Source organism: Choloepus didactylus, chromosome 7 (genome assembly GCF_015220235.1).
Source record: "Choloepus didactylus isolate mChoDid1 chromosome 7, mChoDid1.pri, whole genome shotgun sequence".
NCBI lineage: Eukaryota > Metazoa > Chordata > Mammalia > Pilosa > Megalonychidae > Choloepus > Choloepus didactylus.
In genome coordinates, this window is record NC_051313.1 from 73,460,911 (window position 1) to 73,477,071 (window position 16,161).

General features: G+C 38.4%; 1 protein-coding gene across 1 annotated transcript in view; it reads left to right on the forward strand.

Annotated features, from left to right (window-relative positions):
- Nucleotides 1-720: 720 nt before the first annotated feature.
- LCA5 (lebercilin LCA5) overlaps nucleotides 721-16,161 on the forward strand; it is a 74,230-nt gene continuing 58,789 nt past the window's right edge. The window contains exon 1 of the mRNA XM_037844876.1: nucleotides 721-942. The gene's annotated coding sequence lies outside the window, so the exon portion shown is untranslated. The remainder of the gene's footprint in view (nucleotides 943-16,161) is intronic.

Consider the following 16,161-nt stretch of genomic DNA (forward strand, 5'->3'; position numbering starts at 1 on the left):
CTCCCCCTGCAATTAATACCATTTAATGCAGATCAGTTTTTAAACGTATCTTATTTTTTAAATGTATCTCGATTCGTTAGTGACATGAACCACGGAACGCTTTTTATTTTAAAAATTGTGGGCAAATGTGTTTCAAGTATACCATTCCACCCAAACACTGGGCATTCAACACCCGTTCCTAAACCTAAAAATCACCTTTAAGTGATTTACGAACGCCAGGACTACGAGGCAAGAGCGATGGTGCATCGACCCCAGCAGTTTCAGTGACAAGAACAAGAAGTAACGAGCTATTTATTTATATTTTATAATATGAAACCAAGCTATTTCCAAAAGGGATTTGAAGCAACAAAAACAGAGGGTTTTGTTTCAATTAGCGAACTGCCAAATTCTACAATTCGTCTCACGAACTCCTATCCCCTCCGCCCGCACCCTCCTCCTTCCTCCACACAAGGCCGGGGCGTCTCCGCTTCCGCTCCTCGCTCGACACTGCACCACAGCGCCGCGAACGCTCCACCGAGCCTCGCCAGCGCCGACTCCCCTACTCTAGGCCGCCGCGACCGCTAGAACGGGCAACCAATGGCCACTTTCACCCTCACCGGTCGTCCCGCCTTCCAGTTCTACTGAAGCCAATAGAAAGGGCTGTCTGGTGACAGGGGCCAATGGGAGCTGGGGCAGAGGCGTCATTGGCTGCGGTCTCCCGCAGTGCAGTCTGGACGTCCGCCTCCGTTACCTTGGAGCTGAGGCCGACGCCCGCCCCTGGCCTAGACCGCCATTCAAACTTCCCGCAACCAGGCAATCTAGGCACCCAAGCAATTTAGGCGCCCGCCTCGCAGCCCCCAGAGGAGTCAAACACTCTCACTTTGACGGTCAGACGTCGAGACCTTGGCTGGGAATTCCACCTGGGAAGGGACTGGAAGGAGGCGGGACGTCGCGTCGGCTCTGGTGAGGGGCCGGGTCGGGTTGGGGGTGGGCTTTGGGGTGGGCGTGGAGACGGTAGGGAAGCTGAGGGTTCGAGGGGAGGCTGGGACTGGGAGCATGGGGGAAGTTGACGGTGGGATGTTCGTGGATGGCGCGGCATGCGGGTGAGGTATTAGAGCCGGGAAGATGAGGAGGATGAAAGGATTAGGGTGGGGGGTGGTGTGGGGAGCAGAAGGAGAAGAGAATCCTAGGAAAGTAAGTCAAGATCTCCGCAACAACTGGAGGGCCCAGAGGAGGGGAGGCTGACCGATAGGTGGGGGATTGGGAAGTAAGAAGGAGGCGGGCAAGGGTTGGTGGTTTCTTGGGTCCGCGAAGAGAAGGAAGGGAACGCAGGGCAGGCGATCTAGAGAAGGAATTCGGAATTAGAAAACCGTCGAGGCCTTTGGCAGCTGGAGGTGGGAGAAGCGGGACGGGGCCAAGAAGGGGAAGGAGGCTGAGGTTTTTAGCGCTGAGATAGTAATAGGTGATTAAGATTGTGATTAGAGTGGAAGGGCACTTGTGTGCAGGCTGAGAAATTTTTACAAATCAATAGGGATGGAATGAGAGGAAGAAAGATGAGTGGCAAAAAAAAAAAAAAAAAAAATGAGCTCCCTTTGCGTAGGTGAGTTGGAGTAGGTGCTTGAATACTTGGTGTCTTGGGAGGGCCAAAGGGCGGTTTTAACAGTAGTGAAGTCTACCTTAGTTCAGTCCAGTTCACCTTACTTTAAATTCCTCCTTTGTTCCCTTTAGGGTCTTGGACAAATTACTCATTTACTTAACGTAGCGTCATTTTTTTTTTCCTTTGAGGAATGGAAATAGTAGATTTATTGTTGTGAGGATTAGTTTTATTGAGATGTTTGTACATATACTAGGAAGGTAAATGGAAAAAAGTATGGTTTTGTTAAAGTGGATTTGTTATTAGGATTTGGGTTGTGTGAGCTCCTCATTGGACTGCACCGAAGGGTTCTGAAGGGGATAAGATTAAATTAACTGGTGGCTTTTTTTTATTTTGGGGTCTTGGACCTCTGAAAGTCTGAAGATTAAGTTTTGGCTCCTCTCCCTAGGGAGGTCCACTTAGGCTCATACTTGTGTCCATCCTTTACCTTAGTTTAAGAACTTTGGATTGGATATCTCTTTGAGATCAAAAACCATTACTAAAGTGATTTTTTAAGGGATGTCTACATGCAGTATGGAAAAAAGTAAAACTGAAAAACATTTTTCTCTTCTTCTTTCTTAAGGAAGCATGATACTTTTCCCAGTTGTAGTTTCACATGTGAATTTTATATTACTTGTTGACTGTATGTTTACCCAAACATGAACAGGAAATAAGAGTTTGTTTTGATTCTCTAAGTTGAATGAGTGTTATTTCAAACATCAAAAAGTAATTGGTGACTGTTTTAGTTTTCCTGACTGCTAAAACAGATACCATACAATGAGTTGGCTTAACAATAGGAATTTATTGGTTCACAATTTCTGAGGCTAGAAGGTTACTTCTTCCAGATGTCCTTCTCTTCTGGCATCTTCTCCTTTCTCTTCTGGGTTCTGTTGACTTCCAGTTTCTTGGTTCTTCCCTTGGCTTCTCTCTTTCCTGTCCAATTACCTTTCTTTCTAATAAGGACTTTATAAGCATAGTTTTGGCACACTTTAATAACATATTCAGAGGCCCTATTTACAAATCGGTTCATTTACAAATGGGGTTGGGACCTGAATATTTTTGTGGGGGACATGATTCAGTCCCCAACAGTGACCTTAGAAAAGAGATTTTTTTTTTCCCATTTGTTAAAAGTACATCTCTTCCATTGAGCAAATCATGGAACCATAATTCCATAAACACAGTAGAAGCCCGTTGCAATACAGATGCTACCCTCCTGGTTCTTCTGCCTATCCTGCCTGCCATTCTTTTTTGTTTTTTTTAACATATAGTCCTGGGCCTTTATTTCTATGCATGTACACGCACACACACATTTTTTCCCAAGCAGTTTATTCACACACCGTATAGTCCATCTGAAGTTTATACTCAATGGTGCTCAGTATTATCACAGAGTTGTGTATTCATCACCACAAAAGTTTGTTGAAGCATGAAAGTATTCAGTTTTGAAGAGGTCCCATTTATCTATCTTTTCTTTTATTGCTTGTGCTTTAGTTTAAAGTCTAAGAAACCATTGCCTACCACAAGATCTTGACGATGCTTCCCCACATTTTCTTCTAGGAGCTTTGTGGTCCTGGCACTTATATTTAGGTCTTTGATCATTTTGAATTAATTTTTGTATAGGATGTGAGATAAGGGTCCTCTTTCATTGTTTTGGATATGGATATCCATTTCTCCCTTCACCATTTGTTGAAGAGACTGTTCTGTCCCAGTTGAGTGGACTTTGCAGTGTTATCAACAATCAATTGACCATAGATGTGAGGGCCTATTTCTGAACTCTCAGTTTGGTTCCATTGATTAATGTATCTATCTTTATGCCAGTACCATGCTGTTTTGACAATTGTAGCTTTGTAATATGCTTTAAAGTCTGTAAGTGTGCGTTTTCCAACTTCATTCTTGTTTTTCAGGAGGTTTTTGGCTATTTAGAACCCCATACTCTTCCAAATAAATTTGATAATTGGCTTTTCCATTTCTGCAAAGTAGACTGTTGAAATTTTGGTTGAGATTGCATTGAATTTGTAAATTAATTTGGATAGAATTGACGTCTTAATGATATTTAGTTTTCCAATGCATGAAGATGGAATGTCCTTCCATTTATTTAGGTCATCGTTGATTGCTTTTAGCAATGTCTGGTAGTTTTCTGTGTAAACATTCTTTATTTCCTTGGTTAAATTTATTCCTAGATATTTGATTCTTTTAGTTGCTATTGTAAATGGAATTTTTTTCTTGATTTTCTCCTCAGATTGCTCATGACTAGTGTATAGAAACACTAATTTTGGGGTTGAACTTGTATCCTACTAGTTTGCTGAACATCATTTATTAGCTCTAGAAGCTTTCTTATAGATTTTTCATGACTTTTTAAATATAGGATCATGTCATCGGCAAATAGTGAAAGTCTTACTTCTTCCTTTCCAATTTGGATGCCTTTTACTTCTTTTTCTTGCCTAACTGCTCTAGCTAGAACTTCTAACACATTGTTGAATAACAGTGCTGACAGTGGGCATCCTTGTCTTGTTCCCAATCTTAGAGGAAAAGCTTTCAGTCTTCCACCCTTGAGTATGATGTTAGCTCTAGGTTTTTCATATATGCCCTTTATCATGTTGAGGAAATTTGCTTCCATTCCTATCTTTCGAAGGCTTTTATTAAGAAACGATGCTGGATTTTTTCAAATACCTTTTTTTTTTTTTTGCATCAGTCGAGATGATCAGGTGGTTTTCTCCCCTTTGATTTGTTAATATGGTGTATTAAATTAATTGATTTTCTTGTGTTGAACCACCGTAGCATACCTGGGATAAAACCCAACTGATCATGGAATATAATTCTTTTAATGTGCTGTTGCATTCAATTTGCAAGTATTTTGTTGAGGATTTTTGCATCCATATTCATTAGAGAGATTGATCTGTAATTTTCTCTTCTTTTAGTATTTTTATCTAGCTTTGATATGAGGGTGATGTTGGCTTCATAGAATGTGTTAGGGAGTTGTGTCAATTTGAAAACTGTTACGGATCCCAGAAGGGCCATGATCTTTTAATCCAATCTTGTGGGGTAGAACCTTTTAATTGAATGTTTCCCTGGAGATGTGACCCACTCAACTGTGGGTGAAAACTCTGATTGTATTATTTCTGTGGAGGCCTGGCCCTGCCATTCATGGTGGGTCTTGATTAGTTCACTGGAGCACTTAAGAGAACTCAAGAGCTGATCCAGATGCTGGTGCTTAGAGATGCTTGGAGATGCAGACTGAAGAATGTTTAGAGATGCTAAGCTAAGAGATGAAGCCCAGAGTTTGCCCTGGAGAAACTGAGAGGACCCCCAGATGCTTAGAGAGAAACACTTTGGGAGAAAGAAGCAAGGATGCACAAGAGCTGAGAGAGAGAAGCAAAGACAGAAACCCAGAGACATTTTGGAGAAAGCCATTTTGAAACACAATCTGGGAGCAAAGGACCAGCAGATGCTAGCCACGTGCCTTCCCAGCTGACAGAGGTGTTCTGGACACCATTGGCCTTCCTTCAAGAAGGTATCCTCTTGTTGATGCCTTAGTTTGGACACTTTTATGGCCTTAGAACTGTAAAATTGTAACCCAATAAATCCCTTTATAAAAGCCAATCCATTTCTGGTATTTTGCATAATGGCAGCATTAGCAAACCGGAACAGGTGTGTACTTTTCCTCTTCAATCTGTTGGAAGAGTTTGAACAGAATTGGAGTTAAGTCTTGGAATGTTTAGTAGAATTTTCCTGTGAAGCCATCTGGTCCTGGGCTTTTCTTTGTTGGTAGGTTTTGTGTGTGTGCGTGTGTGTGCTTCCCAGTATGTAAAACACCAGTGAAAGATAGTTTAAACAAACAACAAAGTAAGAACTGGTCTGGCCATGTAGGTCAAATAAAATTTAAACCAAAAAAAAAAAAGAAAGTAAAACAGATTTCTATCTTCTTGACTGCAGTAGGGTGCCACTTCATCTTTGGTATAAAGTAGGGCATCCATAGGCTGAATTTGATCAGAACTAGGATGGACTACAGAAATTGTCAACAATTTCTCTATCTATTGCTTTTTTTTGTTTTTTGTACTTTTTGACCTTAAGCTCCTACCTACTTCAGTTTTTTGTTTTAATTTCTTAAGCTAGGTTTTGCAATGTAACAAGCAAAGCTGACTAAAAACTTTGTAAAACTCATTAAAAAGACTGCAGATAATGAGCATTAATGCTTTTGCTAGCAATCATGCTTTGTAAATTGAAAAAAAAATCTGCATTCTGCCCCCCAAACATGCATTATTTCTAATGCAGTTGTTTGTAAGCTGTTAATGACTTTACCATAAAATGTATTCACCTTTTAGAATGATTCATGTCAACACTTAGACAAAGTTCATGAAAAGTCCCAACATTTTCTGAATTCTTGCAGTTGCCATGGTTTCTTTTATCAACAAATTTTCTTCAAATGAAGAAAAACATTTTCTTTTTAACTGTACAGTTTTGTTTTTATCCTAAAAACTCTTGGTCTTAAACTTTAGTACCAGTCAAAACTGACACAATATTTTAATTCTTTCTTGAGTTTTTTTTTTTTTTTTACAAGATGTTGGCAGCATACCTCAAGAGCCTCTGACATCTTTAAAATTAAGGCAATTAAGATTCAAGATAAACCTTACCAAAATATTTGTAAGAAAAACTAAAATGAAAAACCAACCCATTAGATTTAAACAAGAAGGGAAAAAGAGAGAAAGAATAGCTTAATTACTGAGGAAGACAATTTGTTTACATTTCTGCTTGCCTGCCTCTTGACATCAGGTTTGCTGTTTTAAAAAAAACAAATCTATCTACACTCTCAGGTAAATTCAGAGTTCACATCTTCTTCCAGATACACTGTCAGGCTTCAGTGTTTTGTTGTTCTTTTTCCTCTTCTAGGATTTTTTTATTCAATTAAAAAATGATGGCAAAAATAAAACTGTCAGACCACATGAAGGAACCATTTGCACAGCACATAAAAACACTTTGATTTCATTGGTTAAGAAAAAGCGTTCGGTTGATACCTGTGCAAACTGGAAGCCAATTTTTTGTTCAATGAAGTTTCTTCATTTAAGGCAAAGTTTCAGATGGACATTCTTTAGTCCTGTTAATGGTTTGACTGTGATAATGTATGCAGGTGCATGTTCGTTGGGTTTTCCACTGCTATCTGTTTCTGCTGACCACTGGTGTCCTCGGATGAAGGTGCCACTGTCTAGGGAGAGTTATCAGTGACAACACCTTCAATAGAGACAGCTGTCAGAGGCATAGGCATGCACTGGGGAATTTAGGTCCCCATGCATAGGAGGCAACAGCAGTCATAAATGTTCCTGTTGTGCCCAAGGAAAGTTGATTCATCTGTTGTGTCAGGGAGCCCATCATGTTTGCTGGCTGCATTGACATAGGATGGTCCGTTGTTGGTGTAATCACAACACCAGAAGGATTTTTTCCATTGGCAGCTGGTTGGGTAATGGAAGTCAATGATCTGCCTGTTGGTAGGTTTTTGATGACTGATTCAATCTCTTTACTTGTGATTGGTTTGTTGAGGTCTTCTATTTCTTCCAGAGTGAAGGTAGGTTTTTCGTGTGTTTCTAGGTAATTGTCCATTTCATCTAAGTTGTCTAATTTGTTGGCATACAATTGTTCATAGTATCCGCTTATGATCTTTTTATTTCTGTGGGGTCAGTAATAATGTCTTCCCTCTCATTTCTGATTTTATTTATTTTCATCTTTATTATTTTTCCTTTTTTTTCTCTGACAGTCTAGCAAAGGGTTTGTCAACTATTGTATCATTTCAAAGTACCAACTTTGGGTTTTGTTGATTCTTTCTGTTTTTTTTTTTTTTTTTTTTTTACTCAATTTCATTTATTTTTTCTCTAATCTTTTTTTATTTCTTTCCTTTTGCTTGTTTTGGGATTAGTTTGCTCTTCTTTTTCTGTTTCCTCCAGGTGTGCAGTTAGGTCTTTGATTTTAGCTCTTCTTTTCTAATGTTAGCATTTTGGGCTATCTATTTCCCTCTCAGCCCTGCCTTCACTGCTTCCCATAAGTTTTGATGTATTGTGTTCTTGTTTTCATTTATCTTGAGATATTTACTGATTTCTCTTTCAATTTCTTCTTTGACCCACTGCTTGTTTAAGAGTATGTTGTTTAATCTCTATATATTTGTGAATTTTCCACTTCTCCACCTGTTACTGATTTCCAGCTTCATTCTATTATGATCAGAGAAAGTGCTTTGTATAATTTTAATCTTTTTAAATTTATTGAGACTTGTTAGTGACCCAGCAAGTGGTCTTCCCTGGAGAATGATCCATGTGCACTTGAGAAGAATGGATATCCTGCTGTTTTGGGGTGCAATGTTCTGTATATGTTTGTTAGGTCTAGTTCATTTATCATGATATTCAAGTTCTCTGTTTTCTTATTGATCCTGTCTCTGGATGGTCTATCTATAGATGAGAGTGGTGTACTAAAGTTTCCATCTATTATTGCAGAGACATCTATTTTTCCCTTCAGTTTTGCCAGTGTTTGCCTCATGTATTTTGGGGCACCATGGTTCAGCATATAAATATTTATGATTATTTTTTCCTTGGTGGATTGCCCCTTTTATTAATATATAATGTCCTTCATTTAAAATCTATTTTGTCTGATATTAGTAATAGGTCCCCCAGCTCTTTTTTTGGTTACTGTTCGTGTGGAATATCTTTTTTCAGCTTTTCAGTTTCAGTATATTTGTGTCCTTGGGTCTAAAATGAACCTCTTGTAGGCAGCACGTAGATGGATCATATATATACATATATATATATATATATATATATATATATATATATATATATATATATTTTTTTTTTTTTTTTTTTTTTGCAAATAATGTATTTTGATTGGGGAGTTTAATCCGTTAACATTCCATGTTAATTACTTGAAAGGCAGTAGTTACTTCAACCATTTTATCCTTTGGTTTTTTGTATGTCGTATCTTATTTTTGTCTCTCTTTTTACCCTTTTAATTACCTTTATTGATACTCTTCATTTCTACACTCTCTTCCAAGGCTCTCTCTCTTGTCTTTTCCTAGCAGCCTGCAGAACTCCCTGTAGTATTTCTTGTAGGGCATGTCTCTTCTTGATGAACTTTCCTAGTTTCTGTTTTTCTGTGAATATTTAAAACTTTTCCTCATTTTTGAAGGACTGTTTTGCTGGATAAAGAATTCTTGTCTGGCAGTTTTTCTCTTTCATTGTCTTAAATATACCATACTGCTGCCTTCTCACCTCCATGGTTTCTGATGAGAAATCAGCATGTAGTCTTATAGAGCGTCCCTTGTATGTGATGGATCACTTTTTTCTTGCTGCTTTCAGAATTCTCTCTTCATCTTTGATATTTGACATTCTGGTTAGTATGTGTCTTGGAGTAGGTCTATTTGGAGTATTTTTTGCTTCTTGGACATGTATATTTGTATCTTTCATAAGGGGAAATATTCAACCATTTTTTCCTCATATATTCTTACTGTCCCTTTTCTCTTCTCTTCTGCTTTTGGGATACCCATGATGCATATGTTTCTGTGCTTCATCTCAATTCCCTGAGACCCTGCTCAATGTTTTCTGTTCTTTTCTCTCTGTTTTTCTGTCTGTAAGATTTTGGATGCCCTGTCCTTTAGTTTGCTGAGCATTTCTTTTGCCTGTTCAAATCTACTGTTGTATACCTCTAATTTATTCTTAATCTCCTCTACTGTGCCTTCATTCCCGTAAGTTGTTATTTTATTTTTTTTTTGAATGCCTTCAGATTTTTCTTTATGCTCACCCAGTGTCTTAAGTTCCTTTTATCTTTAGTCATATTTTCCCTTCTTCTCCTTGAATTGCATTTAGGAGATTTGTTTGAACATCTTTGATTAGTTGTTCTAAATTCTGTGTCTCCTCTGACTTTTTAATTTGTTTCTTTGTCTGGGCCATATCTTCCTGTTTCTTAGTATGGCTTGTCATTTTTTGCTGGTGTCTAGGCATCTGATTACCTTGATGTGTTTACTCTGATGGCCAATTTCTCTCTGTTGCTTAGAGTTTTATTGTGGATTGGCTCTGCATTAAGTCTCATCTTCAAGACTTATTCTAGATATTTAAAATTGCACAGGGCCAGGGCTCCACAAGTAGGGCACAGAGCAGGTCCAAAGGTCCTAGGGAGAGGGTCAGGAAAGACACCAAAAAGCCTTCTTTCATTTTCCTCCTCCGAGAAGCTGCCCTTTCCTGGCCTGGCCTGCCCAGCAGATGGCATTCTTTGGAAAACCTTCCCTGCTGCCTTAAGGAGGGAGTGTAGTTTTTTAACCTCTACCAGGTTGGCCAGGGGGATCCCTGTTCTGGGCATGCTAGAACCGGCAATTCAGAGCTGGAACCCAACAGTCGAAACTCACTGATCAGAAGCCATGCTCAGCACTCAAATATGTCCCCACCCTGTTCCCAGGGAGGAAGACCTTCACACCTCTCTCCATCTATATCAGCCAGTCACAGACTATATCCGAAGCAAGCCTCAAGGATGGGTGCTGGGTGCCGGCCACTGATGGGGGATGGGTGCCAGCCATTGCTGTGGGAGTGATTCACTCACAGTTTTTGCTGCAGATTCTCAGTCTCTCTCCTGCTCTTTCCTGAATGCTACATAGTGCTCCCCTGGTTTCCAGAGCCCCAAAACTGTTGATTCAGTTTCTCCCTGTCCACTAGCTGTTTTTGTAGGAAGTGTGTGTCCTATAGCTCCCTACTCTGCCATCTTCCCTGGAAGCACGTCCCTGCATGCTATTCTTAATCTCTTCCTTTGCCCACCATTTAATTATTATTATTTTTTCTCCTATTTCAATCTTCAGCCTTCTCTTTTCAGTCTGTGTTCTGTGCTTCGCTCACTATCTCTCCCTTGGCTTCTACCATCTATACTTGATTAGTGCAGTCCCTTTTTTTTTTTAATCTCTGTTCTGGGATTTTTGAATTAGCTCCAAATTTATACAGCTAATTTTTGGTATTTCCACACAGATTTCACACAAGCATACCTAACCTCAGTATGTCCAGTATTGAGCCTGTCACCTTTCCCTACCCAAACCATCCTGTTGAATTGTACGAAGCCACTGACTTACATAAACCCCAAACTTTGGAATTCATACAGGTTTTTTTCCCGTTTATATCCTACATTCACTCTTTCACCAAGTCCAAATTATTTTACTTGGTAAACATTTCTGGAATAGAGTCTACATTTTCTATCTGTAATTACACTATCTTGGTTTAAATCACTGTTGCTTCACGTATGGTATCGAGACAAACTTCCTCCAGCCTTATTGCCCTCCAATTCTTGTATCGGAGATGGACCTTTATAAGTGTAAGATCTGATAATTTTAATCTTGCTGAAGGCCCTGTTTGTTCCCAGTCACCTTTTAGTGTGACACAAGATGCTTCTTGCATTGTTCTCTTCCAGCTGACACAGTCTCACTTTTTATTATGGTTTTACTACTTCCCAGTCAGTGCAGTCATTCTAAACCAGAATTGTCCAACAGAAACATAATGCGAGCCATATACATAATTAAAAAAAAAATTTCCAGTAGCCACATTTAAAAAAAACCAAACAGATGAGGCTATTTTAATAATAATTTTATTTAACCCAGTATATCAAAATATTTTTTCAACAAATAATCAATATAAAAAAGATTATTAAAGAGGTTATTTTGTTCTTTGTGTACGTACTGTTTTCAAAATCCCACATGTATTTTCCATTTATAGTATTTCTCACTTCTGACTAGCTTCATTTCAAGTGCTCAGTAGCCACCGCACTAAACAACACAGTTGTAAACTATTTGCAGCTTGACAATATGCCATGCTGTTTCATGCCTTTTACCTTTGCTGCTTCCTCTTACTGAAATACTCTTCCTTCACCAATGGCTCTCATTTACTAATCTTACCTACTGACCTCCCAAAATATACAACAATCAAACCTCAGAACCTCAAAAGCACAAGCAGTTACTCGTGCTTAATCTCTGCTAATACTTTAAGAGTAATTTAGGCATTATCTCCTCTGGGAAACCTTCCCAGACTCCTTTTCATTCTCCCCTGATCTTAGTTCTGAGCTTACTTAGCTTCTTATACTTAGCTTTATCATTATTATTCATATTCTGTTGCATTATCTTTCACTTCTTGGCTGGGAGCTTCTTAATAGTAGGGGATCAGTTGTGTCTACTCATTTTTGTATTCCAGCTCCATCCATAATCCAGTGCCTGACACTTAAGGAGGCATTCAGTAGATGTTTATACATGAATGAGTGGGTGGATGAACATTCTGTGATGTCATTTGACTGACTAAATAAGCTTTAGGCTTACATATTGTAGTTGTTAAGATGTTTTAATTTGACCTGGGGTTTTAAAATACTGTATAAAAAGAAGGTGATTATGCCTTAAACTTTTTTTGATGCTTTTTTTATTGTGAACTTTAACATGTATGTATTAACAGTGATAACTTTCAAAGTACAATTTAATAAGTAGTTAGCAAATTTCAAAGAATGTCATGGGTCACAGTTCCACAACTTCTGCTATTTCCATTATTGTACAATATAACATACATACAGAAAGGTGTTAACTTTTGATGTACAGCTCAACAAGCAGTTATATAGGTAATTTCAAAAATTGTGGATGATAGTTCCACAGTTTCAGTTCTTTCCTTATGAAATATACGGTATATACAGAAAGGTGAAGACTTTCAAAGCTCAATTCAATGAATGGCTATAGAGCAAATTTCAAAGAATGTTTCAGATTACAGTTCCACCATGTCATTTACCTCCTTCTAGCTATTCCAGCACACCAGCATCTAAAATACATATATAAATATATATATTTATATTTATATAAAGTTTCAGTATTCATAGACCTTTGTTGAATCTTATCTTGTTTGTTGCTACCCTTTCCTCTCACTTAATCTCCTTCTCCATCTTCAGAGGTATCTAGGTGGTGGCCACCCTAATTTGTTCAAATTGAAAGGGGGTGTCAACAGTATGGGGAATGGGGCTGTATCTGAATGGTGTTCTTAAAGAGGCTGTTGCCTCTGGGTTTTAGGACTTGTCTGGCATAGGAACCCTCTGGTGCATTTATATATCTGAGAGATAAAACTTAGTGAGTGAATATTTATAGAATCTCAGGTAGGGACCTAGGTATTTGGGGACTACTTTTGGTAAGGGCATGGCATACTGTGGCCATTTGGGATGTCTAACTAGAACTTCCTTGAGAGAAATTCCAGGATAGCCTCTCAAGTCTATTTGGGATATCTCAGCCTCTGTACCCTTGGCTTGTTACCTTTCGTTTTCCCCCTTTTGGTCAAGTAGGCATTCTCAGTCCCTTGCTACCAGGACCAGGCTCATTCCTGGGAATCATGTCCCATGTTGCCAGGGAGATTCATTCCCCTGGGAGTCATGTCCCCCATGGGGGGAAGGTTAATGTATTTATTTGCCGAGTTGGGCTTAGAGTGAGAAAGGCCATATCTGAGCAAAAAAAGAGGTTCCCTGGAGGTACCTCTTAGGCATAATTATAGGAAGGCTCAGACTCCTGTTTACAGCCCTAAGTTTCACAATTTGTTAAGTAGTGGGTTCCTTATTTCATTTAATATATATTCTGTCCCAAGATAAATGGTGAGTTTCTTACATTATCTTCACTTGGTTGTACAATCATCATCACTCTCAACTTTAAACAATTATCATAACATAAAACATCCAATGCAAATTATCAGTTGCATGTTTGTGGTGCTACTCTGTGGGTTGCATGCCTTTAAACAACCGTTTACAAACATGTTCGCCTCCAATGTGTCACCGATACTTACAATCCCATTACCGAACCATAGTCACACCTGACCATTCCCATACCATTAAGTTCACCCTCATTATCATATCTGTACATATTAGATTATCATTCTAATCCATTAGTGTCTGTATCTCTAGGTCCCCTACATTCTACATTATAAGACACTTATTTTACGTTTTTCACAGAGTTCACATTGGTGGTAAAATACAATATCTCTCCTTTTGTCTGGCTTAATTCACTCAGCATTATTTCTTCAGGGTTCATTCATGTTGTCATATGTTTCATGACCTCGTTCCTTATTGTTCTATAGTATTCCATCGTAAGTTTATACCATGTTTTGTTTATCTGCTCATCTGTTGAAGGACATTTGGATTGTTTCCATCTATTGGCAATTGTGAACAAAGCTGCTATGAACATCAGTGTGCAATAACTGTTCGTGTCACTGCTTTCAGATCTTCTGGGTATATACCAAGAAGTGAAATTGCTGGATTGTAGGGTAACTCAATATCTAGTTTCTTCCAGAGTAGCTGTATCATTATACAGTCCCACTAGCAATGAATAAGAGTTCCCGTTTCTCTACATCCTTTCAGCATTGGTAGTTTCTTGTTTGTTTAATGGCAGCCATTCTTATTGGTGTGAGATGATATCTCATTGTGGTCTTGATTTGCATCTCCGTAATAGGTAGTGAAGATGAACATTTTTTCATACGTTTTTTAGCCATTTGTATTTCCTCTTGAGAAACGTCTTTTTGTATCTTTTGCCCATTTTATAATTGGGCTGTTTGTACTATTGTTAAGTTGTAGGATTTCTTTATATGTGCAAGATATCAGTATCTTATCAGATACATGGTATCCAAATATTTTCTCCCATTGTGTTGGCTGTCTCTTCACCTTTTTGACAAATGCCTTTGAGGGACAGAAGCTTTTAATTTTGAGGAGTTCCCATTTATCTATTTTTGTTGTTGCTGCTTGTACTTTGGGTGTAAGGTCTAAGAAGCGACCTCCTATTACTAGGTCTTGAAGATGCTTCCCTGTATTATGCTCTAAGAATTTTATTGTGCTGTCTCTTATTTTGAGGTCTTTGATCCACTTTGAGTTAATTTTTGAATAGCGTGTGAGGTAGTGGTCCTCTTACATTCTTTTAGTTATGGATGTCTAGTTATGTGAGCCCCATTTGTTGAAGAGACTGTTCTGTCCCAGTTCACTGGATTTGGGGGCCTTATCAAAAATCATTCGACCATAGATCTGGGGGTCTGTTTCTGAGTTCTCAATTCAATTCCATTGATCAATATGTCTATCTTTGTGCCAATACCATGCTGTTTTGACTACTGTGGCTTTATAGTAGACTTCAAAGTCAGGAAGTGTAATTTCTCTCGCTTTGTTTTTCTTTTTTTGAATGTTTTTAGGAATTTGAGGCCCCTTTCCCTTTCAAATAAATTTGATAACTAGCCTTTCCAAGTCTGCAAAGTAGGTTGTTGGAATTATGATTGGAATTGCATTGAATCTGTAGATCAGTTTGGATAGGATTGATATCTTAATGTTGTTTAGCCTTTCTGTCCATGATCACTGAATATCTGTCCATCTTTATAGGATGCCCTTTATTTAAAGTTACTTAATTTTTGTGTAGAGGTCTTTTACATCCTTGGTTAAGTTTATTCCTAGGTACTTGATTTTTTTAGTTGCTGTTGAGAATGGTATCTTTTTTTTGAGTGTCTCTTCAGTTATGTCTTTTCTAGCGTGTAGGAATGTTACAGACTTATGTTCATTAATCTTGTATCCTGCCACTTTGCTGAATTTGTTTATTAGGTCAAGTAGCTGTGTCGTCGATTTCTCAGTGTTTCCGAAATATAAGATCATATCATCTGCAAATAAAGACAGTTTTACTTCTTATTTTCCAATTTGGATGCCTTTTATTACTTTGTCTTGCTGGATTGCTCTGTCTAGAACTTCTAGCACAGTGGTGAATAATAGTGGTGACAGCGGGCATCCTTGTCTCATTCCTGATCTTAGAAGGAAGACTTTCGGTTTCTCACTATTGAGTACTATGCTGGCTGTGGTTTTTTTCATATATGCCCTTTATCATATTGAAGAAGTTGCCTTCAATTCCTACCTTTTGAAGTCTTTTTATCAAGAAAGGATGCTGAATTTTGTCAAATGCTTTTTCAGCATCTACTGAGATGATCATTTGATTTTTCCCTTTTGATTTGTTTATGTTTTGTATTACATTGATTGATTTTCTAATATTTAACTACCCTTGCATGCCTTGGATGAACCCCACGTGGTCATGGAGTATAATTTTTTTAATGTGTCTTTGGATTTGATTTGCAAGTGTTTTGTTGAGAATTTTTGCATCTATATTCATTAGGGAAATTGATGTGTAGTTTTCCTTTCTTGTAGCATCTTTATCTGGTTTTGGTATTAGAATGATGTTGGCTTTACAAAATGGGTTAGGTAGTGTTCCAGTTTGCTAATGCTGCCATTTTGCAAAACACCAGAAATGGTTTGGCTTTTATAAAGGGGGTTTATTTGGTTACAAAGTTACAGTCTTAAGGCCATAAAGTGTCTAAGGTAAGGCGTCAACAATAGGGTACTGTCCCAGTTCGATGCATTATGTCCCTCCAAATGCCATTATCTTTGATGCAGTCTTGTGTGGGCAGATGTATTAGTGTTGATTATATTTTGGAATCCTTTGGTTGTTTCAATGGAGATGTGATTTAGTCAACTGTGGGCAAGACCTTTGGTTGGATAATTTCCATGGAGGTGTTGCCCCACCC